This window comes from Lepus europaeus, chromosome 11 (genome assembly GCF_033115175.1).
Source record: "Lepus europaeus isolate LE1 chromosome 11, mLepTim1.pri, whole genome shotgun sequence".
In the NCBI taxonomy this organism is placed as follows: domain Eukaryota; kingdom Metazoa; phylum Chordata; class Mammalia; order Lagomorpha; family Leporidae; genus Lepus; species Lepus europaeus.
The window spans coordinates 56,660,566-56,680,569 of record NC_084837.1 but is presented as its reverse complement, the minus strand read 5'-3'; positions in this window follow the sequence as shown (position 1 = coordinate 56,680,569).

Sequence of the window (20,004 nt, the reverse complement as noted above, 5' to 3'; positions counted from 1 at the left end):
CACTTACCATTTTGTCATTTAGCATTAGATATGTTAAGGAAAGAACTGAACCAGCAAACAAGAGAGATAGCTCTCCTCTATCATGATCTAGCAGTGTGATCTTGGACAAGTAAATTAACTGTTGAGATACTGTCTCATTTTTGAAATAAGGGGGAAATAGATCAGCTCTACCTTGTTCATAAACTTCTTAGAAAGTCATTTGAAAAATGCATGTGAAACACTTTGAAAATATAAAATCCAATGTCTTTTTAGTTTTTTTATGATTGGGTTTTGAAATCAAAGACTGGAGGCAAATGCTGGAAGTGAGATATCTAATTGTCATAGAAAGCATACATGAATCACTTCTAATTTATTTTATTTTTTGCAGTAGACAGTAACTTCAGAGAAAAGAATATCTGAAAACTGGAAGCATTCCCCATAGGAAGGCTAACAATATCTCAGAACTTTTCAACTCACAGTAAAGATGAAAAAAGTGAAATGTAAAGTGGCTTCCATAATTTGGGGCACTAGTGTTTAACTCATGGAACTCTCTGGGGCAGCTGCTGAGTCTGACCTACCTAACTAGCTCCCCATGGAACTCACTGGCTCAACTTGTCCCTGTAGTGAAGCGCTCAGCTCTCAAGTCACCTGTGGTTCACAAGAGGATTTCACAAAGGGCTCGCCCTGCTAAAGTTAAGAGAATGGCAAGATGATCTTATCAAACTAAGCAAGGAAGGTACTGGCTTTGTCTATCCTTAATGTTCAGCACTTTCAGTCCCTTTAAGTGGGAAAATTCCTGTAGTCTTAAACATTTGGCCTGGTTGTATTGCTGGTTCTATTTTAGCCCCCATATATTATACCTGATAATTATAAAAAGGAATTCCTTTTTAATTTTTTTAACTTTTATTTAATAAATGTAAATTTCCAAAGTACAGTTTATGGATTACAATGGCCTTTCCCCCCTCATAACTTCCCTCCCACCCACAACCCTCCCATCTCCCGCTCCCTCTCCCATTCCATTTGCATCAAGATTCATTTTCAATTCTCTTTATATACAGAAGATCAACTTAGTATATATTAAGTAAAGATTTCATCAGTTTGCACCTACACAGAAACACAAAGTGTAAAATACTGTTTGAGTACTAGTTATAGCAATAATTCACATTGTACAACACATTAAGGACAGAGATCCTACATGGGGAGAAAGTGCACAGTGACTCCTGTTGTTGACTTAACAACTTGACACTCTTGTTTATGGCGTCAGTAATCACCCTAGGCTCTTGTCATGAGTCGCCAAGGATATGGAAGCCTTTTGAGTTCGCTGACTCCGATCTTACTCAGACAAGGTCACAGTCAAAGTGGAAGTTCTCTCCTCCCTTCAGAGAAAGGTACCTCCTTCTTTGATGGCCCATTCTTTCCACTGGGATCTGACTCGCAGAGATTTTTCATTTAGGCCCCCCTTTTTTATTTTGCCAGAGTGTCTTGGCTTTCCATGCCTAAAATACTCTCATGGGCTCTTCAGCCAGATCCGAATGAGTTAAGGGCTAATTCTGAGGCCAGAGTGCTGTTTAGGACATCTGCCATGTCTGCTGTGTATCCCACTTCCCATGTTGGATTTCTCTCCTTCTTAATCCTATCAGTATTAGCAGACACTGGTCTTGTTTATGTGATCTCTTTGACTCTTAGACCTATCATTATGATCAATTGTGAACTGAAATTGATCACTTGGACTAATGAGATGGCATTGGTACATGCCATCTTGATGGGATTGAATTGGAATCCCCTGGCACGTTTCTAAATCTACCGTTTGGGGCAATCGGAATTCCTTTTTTTTTTTTTTTTCTGATAGAAAAGAAACTTTTATTCCTATATATATGGATCATAATGTAAGCTGTAGTAAAATAAAACACAAATTCAGCTTGTTTTCTTCTTTTTTTTTTCCCCCAGAAAGCTTTGATTTCAGGAATACTAACTTCATGCATTTCATAAATACAACTTTAGGAACATAGTGGACAGCTCTAGGGTAGAGCAGGTAAAGCCTCCACTTGCAATGCCAGCATCCCATATGGGCACCAATTCAAGTCCCAGCTGCTCCACACTTCTGATACAGCTCCCTGCTAATACACCTGGGGAAGCAGCAGAAGATGGCCCAAGAACTTGGGCCCCTGAATTCACATGGAAGACCCAGAAGAATCTCCTGGTTCCTGGCTTTTCTGATCTGTTCAGCTCTAGCCATTGGGGCCATTTGGGGAATAAACCAGCAGATGAAAGATCTCGCCCTCTTTCTCTGTAATTCTGCCTTTCAAATAAAATAAATAATTTTTTTTAAAAAAACTTTTTATTTGGCCAACTCTTTTAGAATTGAAATTTTGGAGATTTTGGGTAAAGTGATCATTAAAAATCAATGTCTGAACTATCCCTATATGTATCTGCAGCACGGTTCATGAAAGAAGAAATAATTCATTAGTATTTCTAGGAATGTCCTCAATCATTATCCCAAGCCTCCACCCCCAAGCTATAACAGGCAACTCTACAGCAAGGCATTAAAGGCAGGTGGGCCCTCCTTGCCATTTTAAAGAAATTCTACCAGGGTATTTGGTGTTCCTATTTCAGTTATCTATCATTTATAGCTAGTACAGTAAAGTAAAAAAGGCACTGAATTGAAAATAGAGAGTTAGGAGACTCAATTTAAATACCAGGTTTGCCATTGAGAAGCTCTGTGACCTTTTCTGTGTTCACTTTCCATCAGCAATACATGAAGTCTGAACTAGACACTCTTAAAGATCCCCTACAAACCCAAGATTTTGTAATTGCCTCCTAACTAGGTGATTTCATTTTTCTTAAGAGAGGATGCCCTCTCTTCACCTCTTTTTCCTTGCTCAGGATGTACCCAAATACTTGAAACTGTATTCAGAATTAAGGACTTCAGTTTAGCTACCAGGGTATTGCTTGTACAGCAACCGTAAGACACTAATGAAAAGGATCTCCTGCTACTGCAGTTTACAGTCAAAATCTCTGGAGGCAGGTGTTTCGTACAGTGTTTAAGATGCCACTTGGGATGCCTGCATCCTATATAAGAATGCCTGATTTGTATCCTAGGTAACTCACTTCCAATGTAGCTTGCTGCTGATGTGTACCCTGGGAGGCAGCAGGTGGTGGCTCAAGTAGTTAGGTCCCTACCACTGACATGGGAGATGCAAGTTTAGTTCCTCACCAATTCTCTGGCTGTTGTGGATATTTGGGGAGTAAACCAAATTGGATAGATGAGCTCTCTCTCTCTCTCTCTCTCCCCTTCTCTCTTTCAAATGGAATAACAATAAATAAAATGAAAAACAAATTTAAAAAAACAAATGTCTGGTCTGGAGAATCTATAAGAGTGGGCTGAATTTCAACGCAATATCTCAAGACATAAAATTGCTGAAGACATTTAAAGAAACAACAAAGAATGTGGCTCTAATATGTTGAAATTGCCATGGCAACTCACACCAGGGCCATAATATCAGTGGAAAGCAAGCATCTGAGAATTGCCATGCCCTCTGGCCCTCCAGCAGCAGATGGGGTGATTGCTTCAAGAGAATGAGAGGGCAGCAGTCAGTGCAGTCAGTGTAAATGTCTCCTTTTCTTCACCGTCCACCCACACCACCTTCCCATGATTTGAAAAACCTCATAGCTAGGCCATCCTTAACTGGATGCAACTCTGCTTTGAAGGAAGGCTTTTTTTCCATTCTTGCTCTGACTCATTCCTAATGTGTAGATATCCAGAAAACCAGGAGGCTGGTGAGGGTGTAGAGCATTGCTTGTGATTCTAGGGATGACTTGAAGCCTAGAGAGGAGGGAGGCTAGGGAATGTCGTCAGGTGTGTCCAGGAAGAAATGGTGTGGTTGAACACAGAGCAATGACATTGCACAATCATCCTTTAATTTAGGCAAAGTTTCAACATGTGATAAGCACCTACCATGGGTAGTGTGTGCATACATTTGTAATGTTTCCTTCAGTTCTGGAAGGTTAAGTTCCTCTATCAAAGTAACAATTTTATTTGGGAAGTGCAGAAAGTATTCCCTTCCACAACTATTCTATAAGTTAATTTTTTAAAAAAATTTGAGGAGCGGCACTGTGGTGTAGGGTAAAGCCACTGCCTGCAGTGCTGGTATCCCATATGGGCGCCGGTTCAAGTCCTGGCTGCTCCAATTCCAATGCGGCTCTCTGCTATGGTCTGGGAAAGCAGTAGAGGATGGCCCAAGTCCTTGGGCCCCTGCACCCATGTGGGAGACCCAGAGGAAGGCTCCTGGTTCTTGGCTTCAGAGCAGCACAGCTCTGGCCATTGAGGCTAGTTGGGGAGTGAACTAGTGGAGTTTCTCTCTCTCTCTTTTTCTCTCTCTGCCTCTCCTCTCTCTGTGTAACTCTGACTTTCAAATAAATAAATAAATCTTTAAAAAAATGAAAGATATGTATATATATAGAGAGAGAGAGAAAGAGAGAGAGAGAGAGAAAGAGAGAGAGATACAGTAAGAGAGATCTTCTATCTGTTTGGTTCACCTCCAAGTGGCTGCAACAGCCAGGGTTGAGCCAGGCCAAAGCTAGGAGCCAGATGCTTCATCCGGTTCTCCCACTTGGGTGGCAGGGACCCAAGCAGTAGGGCCATCCACTGCAGCGCTCCCAGGGAGAGTAGGGAGCTGGATATGAAGTAGAACAGCTGGGCTCAAACCAGCGCCCACATAGGATGCTGGCGTTGCAGGGAGCAGCTTTACCAGCTGCTACAATGCCAGCACCAATTTTCTTTTTCTCAGTTTTCATGGATAAGTATAGAAAGAGAGTCTGCTTTGTGCAAATAAATCATATACCAGATAAGAAAGCAGGGAGGCTCATGTATATAAAGTATTCTTTCAAAAGAGTTTGCCATTTCATGGACAACCAATATAATACTGGGGGTCAGGTAAAGGAAAGTTGGCTGTACCTATGGTCAGACTTGATAATGCAAATTAGGATTCTGGTAATATGAATCTACTTTTTAACAGTTTGTTTCTTTTAAATAAGAAATGCATACACATGGGAATAAAACGACCCACAATGAAAAGGCTCTGTCTCCCTATTCCTTACCTTCCAGTTCTCACTCCCAGATGCAACCACATTCATGGTTTTTTGTAGAGTCTTCCAGAGTACTTTAGGAATTTACATATACTCTTGTTCGTTTGTTTGTTTGTTTTTTACTTCTTTAACTTAAAAATATACATTGGAAACATTTCACTATCTACAGATATTATCCTTACCTCATTCCTTTAAATCGTGTGTGCAAAATATAGCCCACAGGTCAAATTCAGTCTCCAAATAAAAGTTTTATTAGAACATCCATTCCTCTTCCCATTGTCTGTGACTGTTCTTGAGCTACAATGGCAGTATTGAGTAATCATGACCCAGACTTTATGGTGACAAAGGCTAAAATATTTGGCCCTTTAGAGGAAAAGTCTGATGACTTTGCTTTTAAAAAAAAAAATAATGAATTTGATTTGAAAGGCAGAGTTATAGAGAGAGAGGGAGAGAGACAGGGTGGAGGAGAGAGAGAGAGAGAATCTTTCATCCCCTGGTTCACTTCCCAAATGGCTGCATCAGCCAGGCCAAAGCCAGGAGCCAGGAGCCAGGAGCTTCATCTGGGTCTCCCATGTGGATGGCAGAGGCCCAAGGACTTGAGCCATCCTCTGCTGCTTTCTCAGGTGCATTAGCAGGAAGTTGGATCAGAAGTAGAGCATCTGGGGCTGGAATCGGCACCCATAAGGGATACCAGTGCCACAGGCAGCAGTTTAACCTGCTGTGCCACAGTTAGCCCCCCTGACTTTGCTTTAAATGACTATGTAGGGACCAGCATCGGTGTGCAGCAGGTTAAGCCATCGCTCGTGAAGCCTGCATGCCATACTGGAATGCTGGCTTCAGTCTTGGCTGCTCCATTTATGCTCTAGCTCCCCGCTAATGCACATGGAGAGGCAATGGAACATGGCACACTCACATGGTAGATTGAGGTGGAGTTCTTTTCTTTTCTTTTCTTTTTCTTTCTTTCTTTTTTTTTTTTTTTTTTGTAAGGGAAAGGGTTTATTGGGGAACACCCAACAGACTGGAGTGAAGGGGCGGCGAAGGAAAAAGAGAAGGAGACTGTAAGAGAGAGAGAGACAGAGAGGAGGGAGAAGAGAGATGAGAGGAGGAGAGAAGCCAAGAGAGCAGGGAGCAGAGCCAAGAGAGCACGTGTTCAGCAACAGGCGCCTTTTAAAACTTTGCCTGAGGGCTGGCAGGGAAGTAGGAGCAGCCAATCCCATTAGGATGGGGGTGGAGCCTGGCTCAGGTAGCTGGGCCATGCAGCCACCTGGCTAAAACTGCGCCAGTTTCCTAACATTCTCCCCTTTTGTTTTTTATAAAGTAGGGTTTGTATGGGGTTACATTAGTCCCAAAAATCCAGGAGGGGTAGAGGGACGATGATCTGTCTTTAGAGCTACTTCCTGCTGACATGGGGCCACGATGTACTCTTCGCTGGCATGGGGCGATGTCTCAGGCCACTGTCTCCTGGGTGGGGAGCTGAGTATATTCCTGTAGCAGCATTTGGATGACCACCTGGTTGTTGAAGGCCTTCGTTTGTTCCATTATAACTTGCTGTAAACACTTAGACACTGTAGTATAAAAGACAGGGTGAGAATAGTAACCAACGATCCTAAGAGTAGCATTAACCAGGTAATGAGAGGATTTTATAGAGAGGAAATGGAGGGGTCTCTGGACCCTTGTGGGGACAGTTTGATGGATGTGGCTTAAAGCTGATTCCAGCCAAGACTGGGAGAAAAGCCACTTAACTTTTGCAGGTAGCAGGGTTTGTCTGTAGAGAAATCTGAACAATCATACAACATTAAGTGGAGGAGAGGACCATCAGTACACACAGGTTGGGAGTAGAGCCATTGGTGGTAGAGTAGAGGCTATGGTTACAAAGGAATGAGGCCCAAGTGGGCTAGACAGGGTCTAGAACAAAGGACAGAGTCATTATTAGAGGAGCTAAGAAAGGTGCTGTCTAAGCTACAGATAAGTTCTTTGATTGAGAGGCAAATAGAACCTGACAGAAGGGGCTTGATAATAGTCAGGTGGGCTTTGAGGCCTTGTAAATTATGAGGCCCAGACTCATCTATCTCTTCATTTAGCCTACATCCTAAGGGAGATGTGAAATTCCTGGGGGAAGGCACCCTGTTGACTTCCATTACTTAGCTGGCCTGGGAGGAGAGCTGGCCAGGTAAAGGCAGGTGGCATCTCTTAACAGGAAATTTACAGCTCTGCCTGCAGTGTTGCTGACCCTACTTGGCTGTCCTCTCAGCTGCAATAGTCACTTTGGAAGCTGGGCCAAGTGAACGGCTTTTCAGCTTAGAGCCAATAAGATCTGTGGCTCTGACCTGGGGGTCCTTCGACTCCAGGGCAGGTCCATTTTCAGTGATCCAACTCGGCTGGCAGAGCTGCCAGGGCTCTTCATAGCTGACTTCTGCTGAAGCCCAGGCTTGCCACATTGAAAGCCACTGCAGTGGACTGGCCTGTTGGGTCTCCTTGAGGCAGATCACTGTGCAGAGTAGAGATGGAGTTCTTAACACCACCTTTACCCTGGCCCAACCATGGCTATTGCAGCCATCTGGGGAATGAACCAACAGACGGAAGTTCTCTCTCTCTTTCTCTCTCTCTGTCCTTCCCTCTCTTTCTATCTCTGCCTTTCAGATAACTAAATAAATCTTAAAATAATAATAATAATAATTAAAAATGACTGCCTAATATTCTAGATATGCAGAGGTGTATTTAAATAGCTCTCCATGAAAGGACATATAGGTCATTTGTAGTTATATTATTACAAATCCTGGTGCAACTATATACTAGTTTATGTGTCATTCTCACACTTGTGTAAAGGTTGTTATCTGAATAAGTACCTAGGAATGAGCCTGCTGGGGAAAATGGCACAGGCTTTTCACTAACACACTTATTAATTTGGTCTCATCAGCATCAACAATATTGAGGAATTCAGAAGACAGACCAAGTGTAAGAATCAATTGAAGGGGCACATGTTTGGCACAGCAGCAAAGACACTGCTTGGAATACCTTCATCCTCTATTAAGTTCCTGGGTTCAAGCCCAGACTCTGCTTCCAAGCCAGCTTCCTGCTAAGGCACACCATGGGAGGCAGCAGATGTGGTTCAAGTGCTTGAGTTCCTGCCATCCACGTGGGAGATTCAGATTAAGATCTGGGCCCCTGGATTCTGCTTGGCCCAGGCCCGATTTTGTGGCCAGTTAGGGAGTAAACCAGTGGATGGAAGATCTTTGTCTCTCTGTCCTTCAAATGTAATTTAAATAAATCAATAAAAATCCTTAAAAAAAATCCAATTGAGGACTATGCTGCTGGGAGATGAAATGAAAAGAACTACTTCAAGAGGAGTAAATGGTTGCTTTCAGCCATATCCTCAGATAGTGAGTAGAGGGATAGAAAATACCAGTATCAGCATTGAGCAAACCATGCACTACTGTTAAGGTCACCCTTTGTCCTATTTGCAAACTACTCCCCCCCCCCCCCATCAGTTCCCACTTCCCGCCCCCATGCTCTCTTCCTAAAAAGAGCTGTGTCAGAGCCTTGGAGGCAAACATGTGTGGCTGTTGGAGCTGCTGCCTTTCAAGGACAGCTGTGTAGATCACCAGGGTCACCAGAGAGCTTGACTTTATATGGACAGATTCACTCAACTCTGACTTTGCTAGCCCAAACAGGTCTTGGCAATGGGGCATTGGGTTTCCCAGCCCTTGGAGGCCAGTTTGAGTTCATTCTTAGGAAGGGGAAATCTGGAGTCAATGAGTTTTGGGCATAGAGTCATCCCTAGGAGACTCTAAAGGGTTTAGATCTTCCTATAGAGAATGAGAGGTAGAACCCAGAATGCAGAACAACTCAGATCTATACCTTCACCTACTGAGCCCTGCTTTGTGCCAGGGAGTGTGCTAGAGGTGAGTAAACAAGAACAGAAAAGAAAATGTGGCTCCCTGTGTAGGGAGACAGATAGACATGCAGTTCACACATGTGCATACCTTTAAAATTTTTTGAGAAAAACACAGGAATAGTTGACATCTGTTAGACAAAGTGTGAACAACTAACTCAAAGTGGTTTACAGATCAACATTAGATCTCACTACGTTCCTTTTGATTGTGTCATGTCTTTGAAAAACTAGATTTTTGGCAATTGCTGTGCTAAAAAGCAGGTACTATGCAAAACCAAGCATGGAAGAGGAAATAAGGGTGATGATGTGCAATTTGATTCCAAGTCTGAGAAGCTCTGCATGCTCCACAGGTGCACCCATAATTGTGGCTACTTACAAATGACATAAAATACATTATTTTTTCTTTCAGTTTATGTGACATATTTTCAAATGACAACTATGTTGTTAAAGTTGCTTATAAAGTATTAAATATTACAAAGTAATAAATATAACTGCTAGGTATTTCTCTGGGCCTGTGCTGTACTGTGAAACAGTTATGGAAACCCTAATAAAATGGGGGAACTAGATAGGAGGAAGGTAGCTGGGAGAAATTTTTTTCATAATTTCCATGTAGTCTTGCATCTATCCCCTTACCTAGCAATCCAGCTAACAATGAGATAACACATGAAGAATTCAGCTCAGAGCTTGGCACATAGTGAATAAATACTGGCCAATATCAATCCACAGAATCCTGAGCACCACAGGGAAGTAATATTTAACCCTAACCACTCTAATTACACCAGCTTCAAATTCATAGTTAAGTTTGCAGCTTCTCATATCCAGTGCTGTTGCCATGGTTCCTGCAGTATCTGGAGTCAAGCAGTTCCTTCTGAAATCAAGAAATTAGGAATCTCTCTAAAGCTTGTTGCCATTTTGTTTGAATGACTTCATGGCCAGTCTTTTGTTGGGGTTTTCCTCATCATTTTAGTTCATAAAATGATTATTCTGTTAGAAAAAATGGATTTTAGTAAATCCAGTGGTGATATTGCTTCTAGGAATTTCTCTACTATTTCTGTTTCTCTAAAATTTTTTGTAGCTTGGATATAGTATGGTTTGCATTTTTTTTTTTTTTAAAAAGCTAATTTGGCTTCTAAGATATTTTTTCCCCTCCAAGAGATAAATTTATTAAAAAATTCATTACTCCTCACTTGAAAAAACACACTTTCATTTTGAATACTACCTAAATTTCAAAGCACTCATGAAGATGACTATTTATATCATTAGATAGAGCCTTCCTGGTTTTTACCAAACCTGGTAACTTTACTGCCAGTTCTAGGTGAGTTTTCAGAACTTGCTAGGCTTGTTAATATTAGTAAAGACAGGTCAGATTTAGATGAAGGCAGGGAGAACGCCAGCATTCCAACTGTCCAGATCAATGGTTCTCAAATAGAGTGGTGGTGGTGAGCGGAAGTGAACCAGAGAATGTAAGATAATGTCCTTCCTTCTTTTTTCCTTCCTCCCTCCCTCCCTTCCTCCCTCCCTCCCTTCCTCCCTCCCTCCCTTCCTTCCTTCTCTCTCTCTCTCTCATCCTCTATGACACTCTGCCTTTCAATTAAATAAAAAAGTTTTTTTTTTTTTTAAAGGAAAAGTTACCAAAAGAGAACAAGAGACAGAAAGAAATAGATCTTGCATCCACTGGTTCACTCCCCAAATGGCTGCAATGGCCAGGGCTGGGGCCTGGTCAAAGCCAGGAGCCTAGAAATCTATCTGGATCTTGGATGTGGGTAGCAGTGGCCCAAGTACTTGGGTCATCTTCCGCTGCTTTCCCAGGCACATTGGTAGGAAGCAGGATTGGAAGTGGAATATCCGGGACTCAAATCAGCTGTGATGCTGGCATCACAGGCAGTGGCTTAACCTGCTATGCCACAATACTGGCTCCATAAATAAATATTTAAAAGAAATAAAATTTAAAAGTTTCTAATATGCACTCAGGGTTGAGGACCATGAATCTAAATGAAAAGAAAGGTTATTTTCTTACTAGTCTACTAGTCATGCACACACAGAGAAGGAACTCAGTTGTAGGACCAGGACACTGTGATTTCTCTCTCAATGTAGAAATGTTTTGTTGTCGGTATTATTCCCTAGGGGCTATGTTGACTACTTGAACCGGGAAATATTTGAGGGGCAGGTGTTTGGCATTAGCAGTTAAGATGCCATTTGGGACATGCATATTGGCAGAGTAATTGGACTCCAGTTCCAATTCCACTCCCAATTCTAGCTTCCCGCTAATGTACATCCTAGAAGGCAGCAGGGGATGTCTCAAGTACTTGGAACCCTTCAACCCACATGAGAGACCCTTATGGAGTTCTTGGTTCCTAGTTTTAGCCTGGCCCTGTTCTGGCTGTTGCAGGCCTTGGGCGAGTGAGCCAGCAGATGGGGAATATCTCTCTTTCTCTCTCTCTCTCTGTCTCTCCCCCACCTCCACCTTTCAAATAAATGCAGTTTTTAAAAATAGAATTATTTGGGATTCTTCACCCCTGTGGCTTTACCTAAGACATTTAACATTGTGTGGCTAATTGATGCATAGCCAAAATTTTATGTATTTGTAAATTCTCAAAGGCTTTCTTCATCTTTTTCACAAAATTACAATTGCACAACCCTGCACCTGTACCCCACAGCCTGACTTTCATGTGTACTGGAGTCTCAAGGGTACAGGGATATTTCTGCAGTGGATCTCATGCACCAGTGAAACCTGGATGCTTCTGAGCAGCCTGAAAGGCCAAAGGAAGGTTTTCCCACTTATTCTGTCTCTGTCCCTTTCACCCCTGCTCCCAATCCCCCAGCAGTACTAGCCAAGCAGATGGTTTGGGTGCAATGCCCTGGAGGTTAACAGATGTGAATTTTGATGGAACAATGAAAGAACAGACTTTTCCATCACTGAACCCTAACCAAGCCCAGCAAACAAACTTCATATAGCTGACTTTTAAATATTCCAGGCCAGGGTCAAAAGACTTTTCAGGGTAGGGGGAGAAGTAGAAGTCAAAAAGAAGGAACTGATTTTCAACATCCTAGGAAATGAACTTTTTAAAGCAGACAATCTATTACTTACATCCCAAGAGTTAGGTATTAACATAAGACTGGAATTTCAAGAAAATGGAAGATCTGGGAAGCTCAGCACTCAACCTGAAAAAGTAGGGAATCTTTATTGCCACTTGATGCCCGGAGCCCTCCTTAAAGGGCTCTATATGTTTAGGGAAACATCCTTGTCTTTCTGATCTGTGATGAACTAGCAAAGTGTTTTATCAGAATGGAGTCCAGTCCCACAAATACAGTCCTCAAGAGTCCAAGAGCTTTCTTTTCTTTTCTTTTCTTTTCTTTTCTTTTCTTTTCTTTTCTTTTCTTTTCTTTTCTTTTCAGTTTTAATTGTTTGAAAGGGAGGGAGGGAGGGGGAGAGGGAGGGGGAGAGAGAGATATATATATATATCTTCTATCTGCTGGTCACTCCCCAAATGGTTGCAATGGCCAGAGCTGAGCTGGGCCAAAGTCCAGAGCCTGGAACTTCATCCAGATATCCCAAGTGGGTAGCAGGAACCCAGGCACCCAAGTCAGGCACATTAGCAGAGAGCAGGATCAGAAGTGGAGCAGCTGGGATTAAAACCAGCACTCATATGGGCTGCTGGCATTGCAGGTGGCAGGTTAACCTGTTGAATCACAACACTGGCCCCCAACGTGTTTTCTTTTTTAAATGAATATTTTCAATATTATGTTGTTATTTTATTCTGATCATCTAAGTACCTTATAATTGAGTTGCTACTTATTCTCAGTACCCGAGATTCACTGTGTGCTTATATTCAAATCCTGCAAAGGGCAAGTGATGTTTGTTGACAGGTGGATTAGAGAAAAAGAAGGGAGAATGGGGCACCACATGCCACATAGTACAGCAATCCACACTATTCACTTTGAATGGACACACTGTACATTGCACTAGAGCCAGCAGTCTATTAATAGCCATACATTTTTGTCATTTCTGCTTCTGAAAAGTCATTTTCTGTTTTCATCTTTTTACTTTAAAATATAGACATAAATTAAATAAATTTAGAATTATGGGCCAGCGCCGTGGCTTAACAGGCTAATCCTCTGCCTTGCGGCGCCGGCACACCGGGTTCTAGTCCCGGTCGGGGCGCCGGATTCTATCCCGGTTGCCCCTCTTCCAGGCCAGCTCTCTGCTATGGCCCGGGAGTGCAGTGGAGGATGGCCCAAGTGCTTGGGCCCTGCACCCTGTGGGAGACCAGGAGAAGCACCTGGCTCCTGGCTTTGGATCAGCGAGATGCGCCGGGCGCAGCGGCCATTGGAGGGTGAACCAGCGGCAAAAAGGAAGACCTGTCTCTCTCTCTCACTATCCACTCTGCCTGTCAAAAAAAAAAAAAAAAAAATTATGCCAGGGGCTATTTCTTTCTAGCATTAAACTCAAAGTCACCTGTTTTTCTGGTGAAATCATTATTTATAATATTTAATTGTTATGTAAATTTAACTTCCATTAGTCTTAAATTTTATGTGTATTCACCGAACAAACTTGTTTTGATTTTATATTTACATAAGAGCCACAAGGATACTTATGATTATACTTAGATACCATAACATTTTTAGTGATTGTTGGAATTCTGTGAGCATGTTTTTTTACTTTAAAATAGATTCATGTTTTGGTCAAATTTGAGAAATACAAGTCTAGAAGACTTTTCTAACCAAGCAGGTGGAAACCTCAGACTGATCTGTGCTTAGAGGCTGGCTGAGCCGACTTAGACTTAGTTTCCCCTCTGCTGAGGATGGAAGGCAGATTTTACCAATTCTGCTGCCTCCATTACAAGGTCAGAGCATATGTCCTTCCCATTATCCCTAGCTGGGCCTGCTGAATACCTGTTCAGTAATAAAAAGAAGAGAAGAAAGAAATTTCAAAATGAGTTTTAAAATGTGAAAGTAACATTCAAATAGGAAGAATGTAGGTCTTAAATTTTGTTTATTATTGGAATAGTTTAAAACTATTCTTTCACCTAAAATCTACTGTAACCTGTTCACTCCATGATCACAGCCGCCTGAAAAGGCCCCCTAGTCTAATATTCCGGGCAGCCCCAGTCTACCACATGCTCCCAGATGATCAGGCGCTCTGGTGTTCAGAGCCCCCTCCCTCTGTAGCTGTGTAGTGGCCAGTTTTCCATCACTGCTGCCGCTGAGCTGCACACTGCCCCCCTCCGGGTGCTCTGGGCTGTTGAGTTCAGAGCAGTGAAGCAGAAGAGAATCCCCCATCTTTTTTTATGTAACATTCTGTTAGCAAGACACCAAAGTCCAGTGGCCTGCTGCTTTAACATCTTACAGAATTCCCAATTAAAGAAGAAAAAAGTCTCATTCAGTTTTTATCAAGAAGTAAAATTACTAGGTTAAATCACAGTTCCAAGGCTTTATGAGAATTTCACTACAAAAGACGGGAGACACCTTGTATCACTGTCCAAGCTTGGGCAAAGCAGTTTTCTGCAGCTTTACTCATGTTTAACTTTTTAAAAATCATTTTACTTTATCTTATAATTTTAGTTATTATAACTTCACTTTTATCCATTCACATTTACTAGAAATTTACAAATAAGGTTGAAGTCATAAAAAAGAAACTGGTAGCAATGCAACTGATTCTTGTCATAAACAGACAATCTCTGTCTGGAAGAAAGCAAGTGACTATTGCACAGTGGATTCTAGCCACGTTTGCATCTATTAAGCAATTTCATGTGAGGATTCCTGATGGACTGATATATTTGACTACTCTGAATTCTCTTTTGAGTCAGGTTGTTTTCCTAACTCATTAATGAGTTCAACAAAGTCTTGGACATGTACTCATTTTATATGAGAACCAGTGAGGCAGGGAAGCAGGCAGAGGGAGCAGTTGAGGCACTGAGTGTAGTTCCTGCTGTCTGAAAGCCTACAGCCTATGGGTTTGGCTCTTCTTGCTGTGGAGGTACACAGACTGCCTGCCTGGACCAGGTAAACAGTAAACAGATTACCTGCCTGGTTCATAGCAGCTTAGGGGGCCAACGCTGATCTAGATTGAAAGACAGCGCATCATACAACCATTGTAATATATTAGAATGGTAAATGACTCACCTACCAGCCACCCTGACAGGAAATGTAAGACTATATAAGGAGTGGAAAGGGACAGTAGCTAGATTTGGGGGAAATCTCCATTGATACACAAAGAAAGAACTTAGGACATTTAGAAAATCAAAAGTAGTATTAAGCAACCTGTTATGTGGTGCCAATATTACTTTTCTCCAAAATTTTATGTGTAACTAGGTGATGCATCAACAAAATTATTTTGTACATGGTAAAGCATTACTTTCCACCACCTGCACTCCACAGTCTGTGTGTTCTTTGAGCACTATGGACATCATACATGTAACTTCAGTATAAAATTATGTCCTAAGCTGAAACTCTCTCTTTCAAACTCTATCCATTCCTCCACCATTAACATATGGGTCCCTAAAAAGCAGGGGCTATTTTATCTTAGTCTTCTTGTATGTGTAGCACCAATTAGAGGGGTGTTACTAGGTCTGCCATCCAAAAGATATGTCAACAAGTATTTATAGAACTAATGGTTTAATAGGTGAAAAAATTAAAGAGAACTACCTTAAGCCAAAAGATGATCTTGGAAAGGTTTATTTGGGAGAGGGGTGTAGATTCAGGCATAACTCGCTAGAACTATTTTTTTCACAGATTTTTTTGAAAGTCAGAATTACACACAGAGAGAGGAGAGGCAGAGAGAGAGAGAGAGAGAGACCTTCTATCTGATGGTTCACTCCCCAATTGGCCGCAACGGCCGGAGCTGCGCCGATCTGAAGCCAGAAGCTTCCTTCCGGGTCTCCCACATGAGTGCAGGGGTCCAAGGACTTGGGCCATCTTCTACAGCTTTCCCAGGCCAAAGCAGAGAGCTGGATCGGAAGAGGAGCAGCTGGGACCAGAACCGGCACCCATATGGGATGCCAGCACTTCAGGCTAGGGTATTTACCCACTGCGCCTCAGCACCAGCCCCTCGCTAGAACTACTCACCCTCTAAGTCAACATTTCAACAGCAACAAGGCATCAAAGTACAACTCATTCACCCAGTCTTTGGTAAGAGAATCTGCATCTTGGGGTGGGTAATTGACATAGTGGTTATGATGCCATTTGGGACACTCACATCCCATATATTGCTTGAGTTCCACGCCCAGCTCCTCCTCCAATTCCAGCTTCCTACTAATGTGCACCTAAGGAGACAGTAAATGATGGCTCAGTAATTGGGTCCCTTCCACCCACATGGGAGACTTGAGTTTCTGGCTACCGGCTGTTTGGGAAATAAATCAGAAGATGGGAAGTCTCTTTCTTCTGTGTGTCTCTCAAATAAAATAAAATAAAAAACCAAATTAATAAAAAAGATAATCTGTGCCCTGACCATGCAAGGTTTTGGAGGGACGATGTCTTAGGGGCCACTGCACTTGAAAATCTTCAAGCTCCCCTGACCCTTTTCCATACTGCTGAATGATGGCAAAGGAAATACTAGCAGAAGTTAAACCTCTGCTCATTCAGACACATTTGTTGTCAAAAGGTTGCAACTTTCTTCTTACACACTGTTCTCTTCCTGGGAGCTTCTTGCTTATTTATAAACTAAAACTAGTATAAACTATTTATTCTAAAAAGAATGATAAACACTTTTGTTAAAGACTATGCCATGTTTTGAACATTTTCTCTGAATATCATGTTGGAAAGTTAACCTCCAATGCAACAAGGTTGGGAAGTGAGGCCTAAAGGGAGGTGTAAAGGTCATGAGAGTTCCACATTCCTGAATGGATTAATGCCAGTTACACATGGGCTTGAAGCTTTGTGTTCAATCTCTTGCTCTCTTACTCTCACTCTGTCTTGCTCCCTTGCTCTCTCTTTTCTTTCTACCATGAGGTGATACAGCAAGAAGGCCCTTGCCAGATGCTGACCCCATGCTCTTAGACTTTCTAGCCACTAGAACCATGAATCATAAATCTCTGTTCATTCTAAATTACCCAACTTCAGGTAATTTTTAATAGCAACACAAAATGGACTAAGACAGGACACACAGGAAATACTTTAGGTTTTGTGGCCATATAGTCCCTGTTACAATCACTATTTAACTTTGCCATTCATGCATACAATCACAACAATAAGTAAAGGATAGGGCATTGCTTTGTTCCAATAAAACTTCAGGCTTTAAAATTGAAATTTTCTGTAATTTTCACATGTCACAACTCAGCATTCTTTTGATTTTTTCCAATCACTGAAACATGGAAAAACCTATCTTAGCTTGTGGGCCATGCACAAACAGGTGGCAGGTAGATTTGGCCCACAGGCTATCATGTGCCCACTCCCACCCCAAACCAGTATCTTCTTAACCTTGTCTTTTCCCTCCATGTCTATTCCTTCTGGTCCAGTCAAACCATGATATTCAAATGTGAAGATTTCTAGGAAGTGAAGGACTACTTCAACTTCCCCTGCAACTCAGTTTGAATGAGTAAAGAGTAGGGTCTCTCCTCAGAGAACAGGGAGAAATGAAGATTTAAGATAACATGAATGCAGTAAGATAAAGCCAAGTTTACCGCCCAAAATAAATCTTTGCCTGCAATCTGCAAATTAGCTGTGCACTTTGCTTGCTGGTCAGCTCAAGTTGATTTTTCATTGAAATAGAAGAAGCTTGTTTCTGTCATCAGTGTAGTACAGGTTATTATTTCTGATGAACTGGAGAAGCTGTTGATGTTGTCTTAGGCCACATACGTCTATGTAACTTCCTGACCTCAAATTCAATACTGTGAGGGGTTGGTCTGTGCCTTGGTGTGAAAGAAAGAGGACTCACAACCGATATGGCCTGGTGTAGTGCCAGTCTGCACAGAATTAGAAGATGGATTATTGTGGATTTGTTTTCCTTTAGGAATTAGGGCTGGCACTGGCTTAGCTTCAGTGCAGCGAGGTATTAACTGAAATGCATTTCTATCTTAACAGCCGCATCCCATTTAGCCTTGGTGACTTTGGAGTGACTTCCAAAGCAATCTCATCAGCATGAGTTGGCAGATTAAGGCTAACTTCATGTCAGAACAGTAAGCAATGAGAAATGAAGTGCATTACCCTGGTATTCCCTGGGCAAAAAATAAAGCCAAACTGTGTGAGGTGAGCTAACAAATGTAGGGTGAAATTTCACAGGGGTCTCCCTTAGTCAGCTTGCAGCCAGCTTCAAAGCAACAACAACAAAAAAAAAAACGTAAGACAAGATAAAGATGCTACCACTATGGCTGGCCATGCAGCATGCTTGAGGGCTCTCTAGATTAACTGTTAAGTCTTATTTGAGATCCTCCCTGTTGTCTTCTTTTTTTTTTTTTTTTAATTATTTATTTATTTGAAAGTCAGAGTTACACAGAGAAAGAAGGAGAGGCAGAGAGAGAGAGAGAGAGAGAGAGGTCTTCCATCCACTGGTTCACTTCCCAATTGGCCGCAATGGCTGGAGCCGCGTCGATCTGAAGTCAGGAGCCAGGAGCTTCTTCTGGGTCTCCCACATGGGTGCAGAGGCCCAAGGCCTTTGGCCATCTTCCACTGCTTCTGATGCCATAGCAGAGAGCTAGATCGGAAGTAGAGCAGCTGGGACTCGAACCGGTGCCCATATGGGATGCCGGCACTGCAGGTGGCAGCTTTACTTACTATGCCACAGCACCGGCCCTCAACCCTCATATTCTTATCTGATTTGTAATTTGCTATTTGATTGAGGCAAATCTGAGCTAGGCACAAGAAGGGTTCCTTTTTTTTTTTTTTTAAAGATTTATTTATTTATTTATTTGAAAGGCAGAGATACAGAGAGAGAAGGATAAAGAGAGAGAGAGAGAGAGAGAGAGAAACTCTGACATTCAAGTAAACAAATAAATATTTTTAAAAATTGTCCCTTCTTAAAAACAAATATTCCTTAGGAAAGAAATATTTTGCTATCTCCAAATATTACCAATTTTCTATAAGTTTCTTTATTATGCATTCTCTAAAGGAGGATTTCAGGATTTAATCCTCCATACTACACGCTGACAGGGGCTGCTTTGAGGCTAGTGCAGTAGTGGGTAGGATATTTCAAAAGAGGGGAGCAGATGGGGCTGGCACTGTGGCTTAGCAGGTAAAGCCATCGCCTGCAGTGCCAGTATCCCATATGGGCCCCGGTTCGAGTCCTGGCTGCTCCACTTCCAATCCAGCTCTCTGCTATGGCCTGGGAAAGCAGTAGAAAATGGCCCAAGTCCTTGGATGCCTGCACCCGCGTGGGAAGACCCAGAAGAAGCTCCTGGCTCCTGGCTTCGGATTGGCACAGCTCCAGCCATTGCAGCCAACTGGAGAGTGAACCAGCAGATGGAAGACCTCTCTCTCTCTTTTCTCTCTCTGCCTCTCCTTTTCTCTGTGTGTAACTCTGACTTTCAAATAAATAAATCTAAAAAAAAAAAAAGGAAGGGAGCAGAATACCAAAAGGACCCAACGTTTCCCATCACAAGTTTTATCTTGGACTATCCTTGTCTATCCACACACTCTTTCAACAAATAGTACTGAGAACTAAATAGAAATAAAGATTTCTGGTTGTAACCAACACATCAAACAGATTTAAGCAGAAGAGGTTCTGACAGGATATTGAGTCACTCACAGAATCATCCAGAAGCCTAGACAGGGCTCAGAAATAAGAAAGAATAAGGAAGACTAGGGTGCATCCAGGAACACAAGCAAAACCATGCCATAAAACCAGCTGTGATGGCTGCTGCCGTTGCCTCTGTTGAAGCCTGGAGACCGTCCTTGATGTGTTCCTCACTGCCCAACTGCTGCTTTGCAGACCCTTGACTTCCTGGAGTCTTAGCTGTCCCTGTAGCTTTGTGTCAAGAGCACCCTGGGGCATGATCATCTGATTAGTCAAACTCAAGTCTCATGCCGATGCCCTACCTGTAGCTGCATAGCTGGGGATTTGAAACTGAGTTGTTTTCATTTCTGAAGTGAGAGATGTACTCTGTCTTATACCAGAC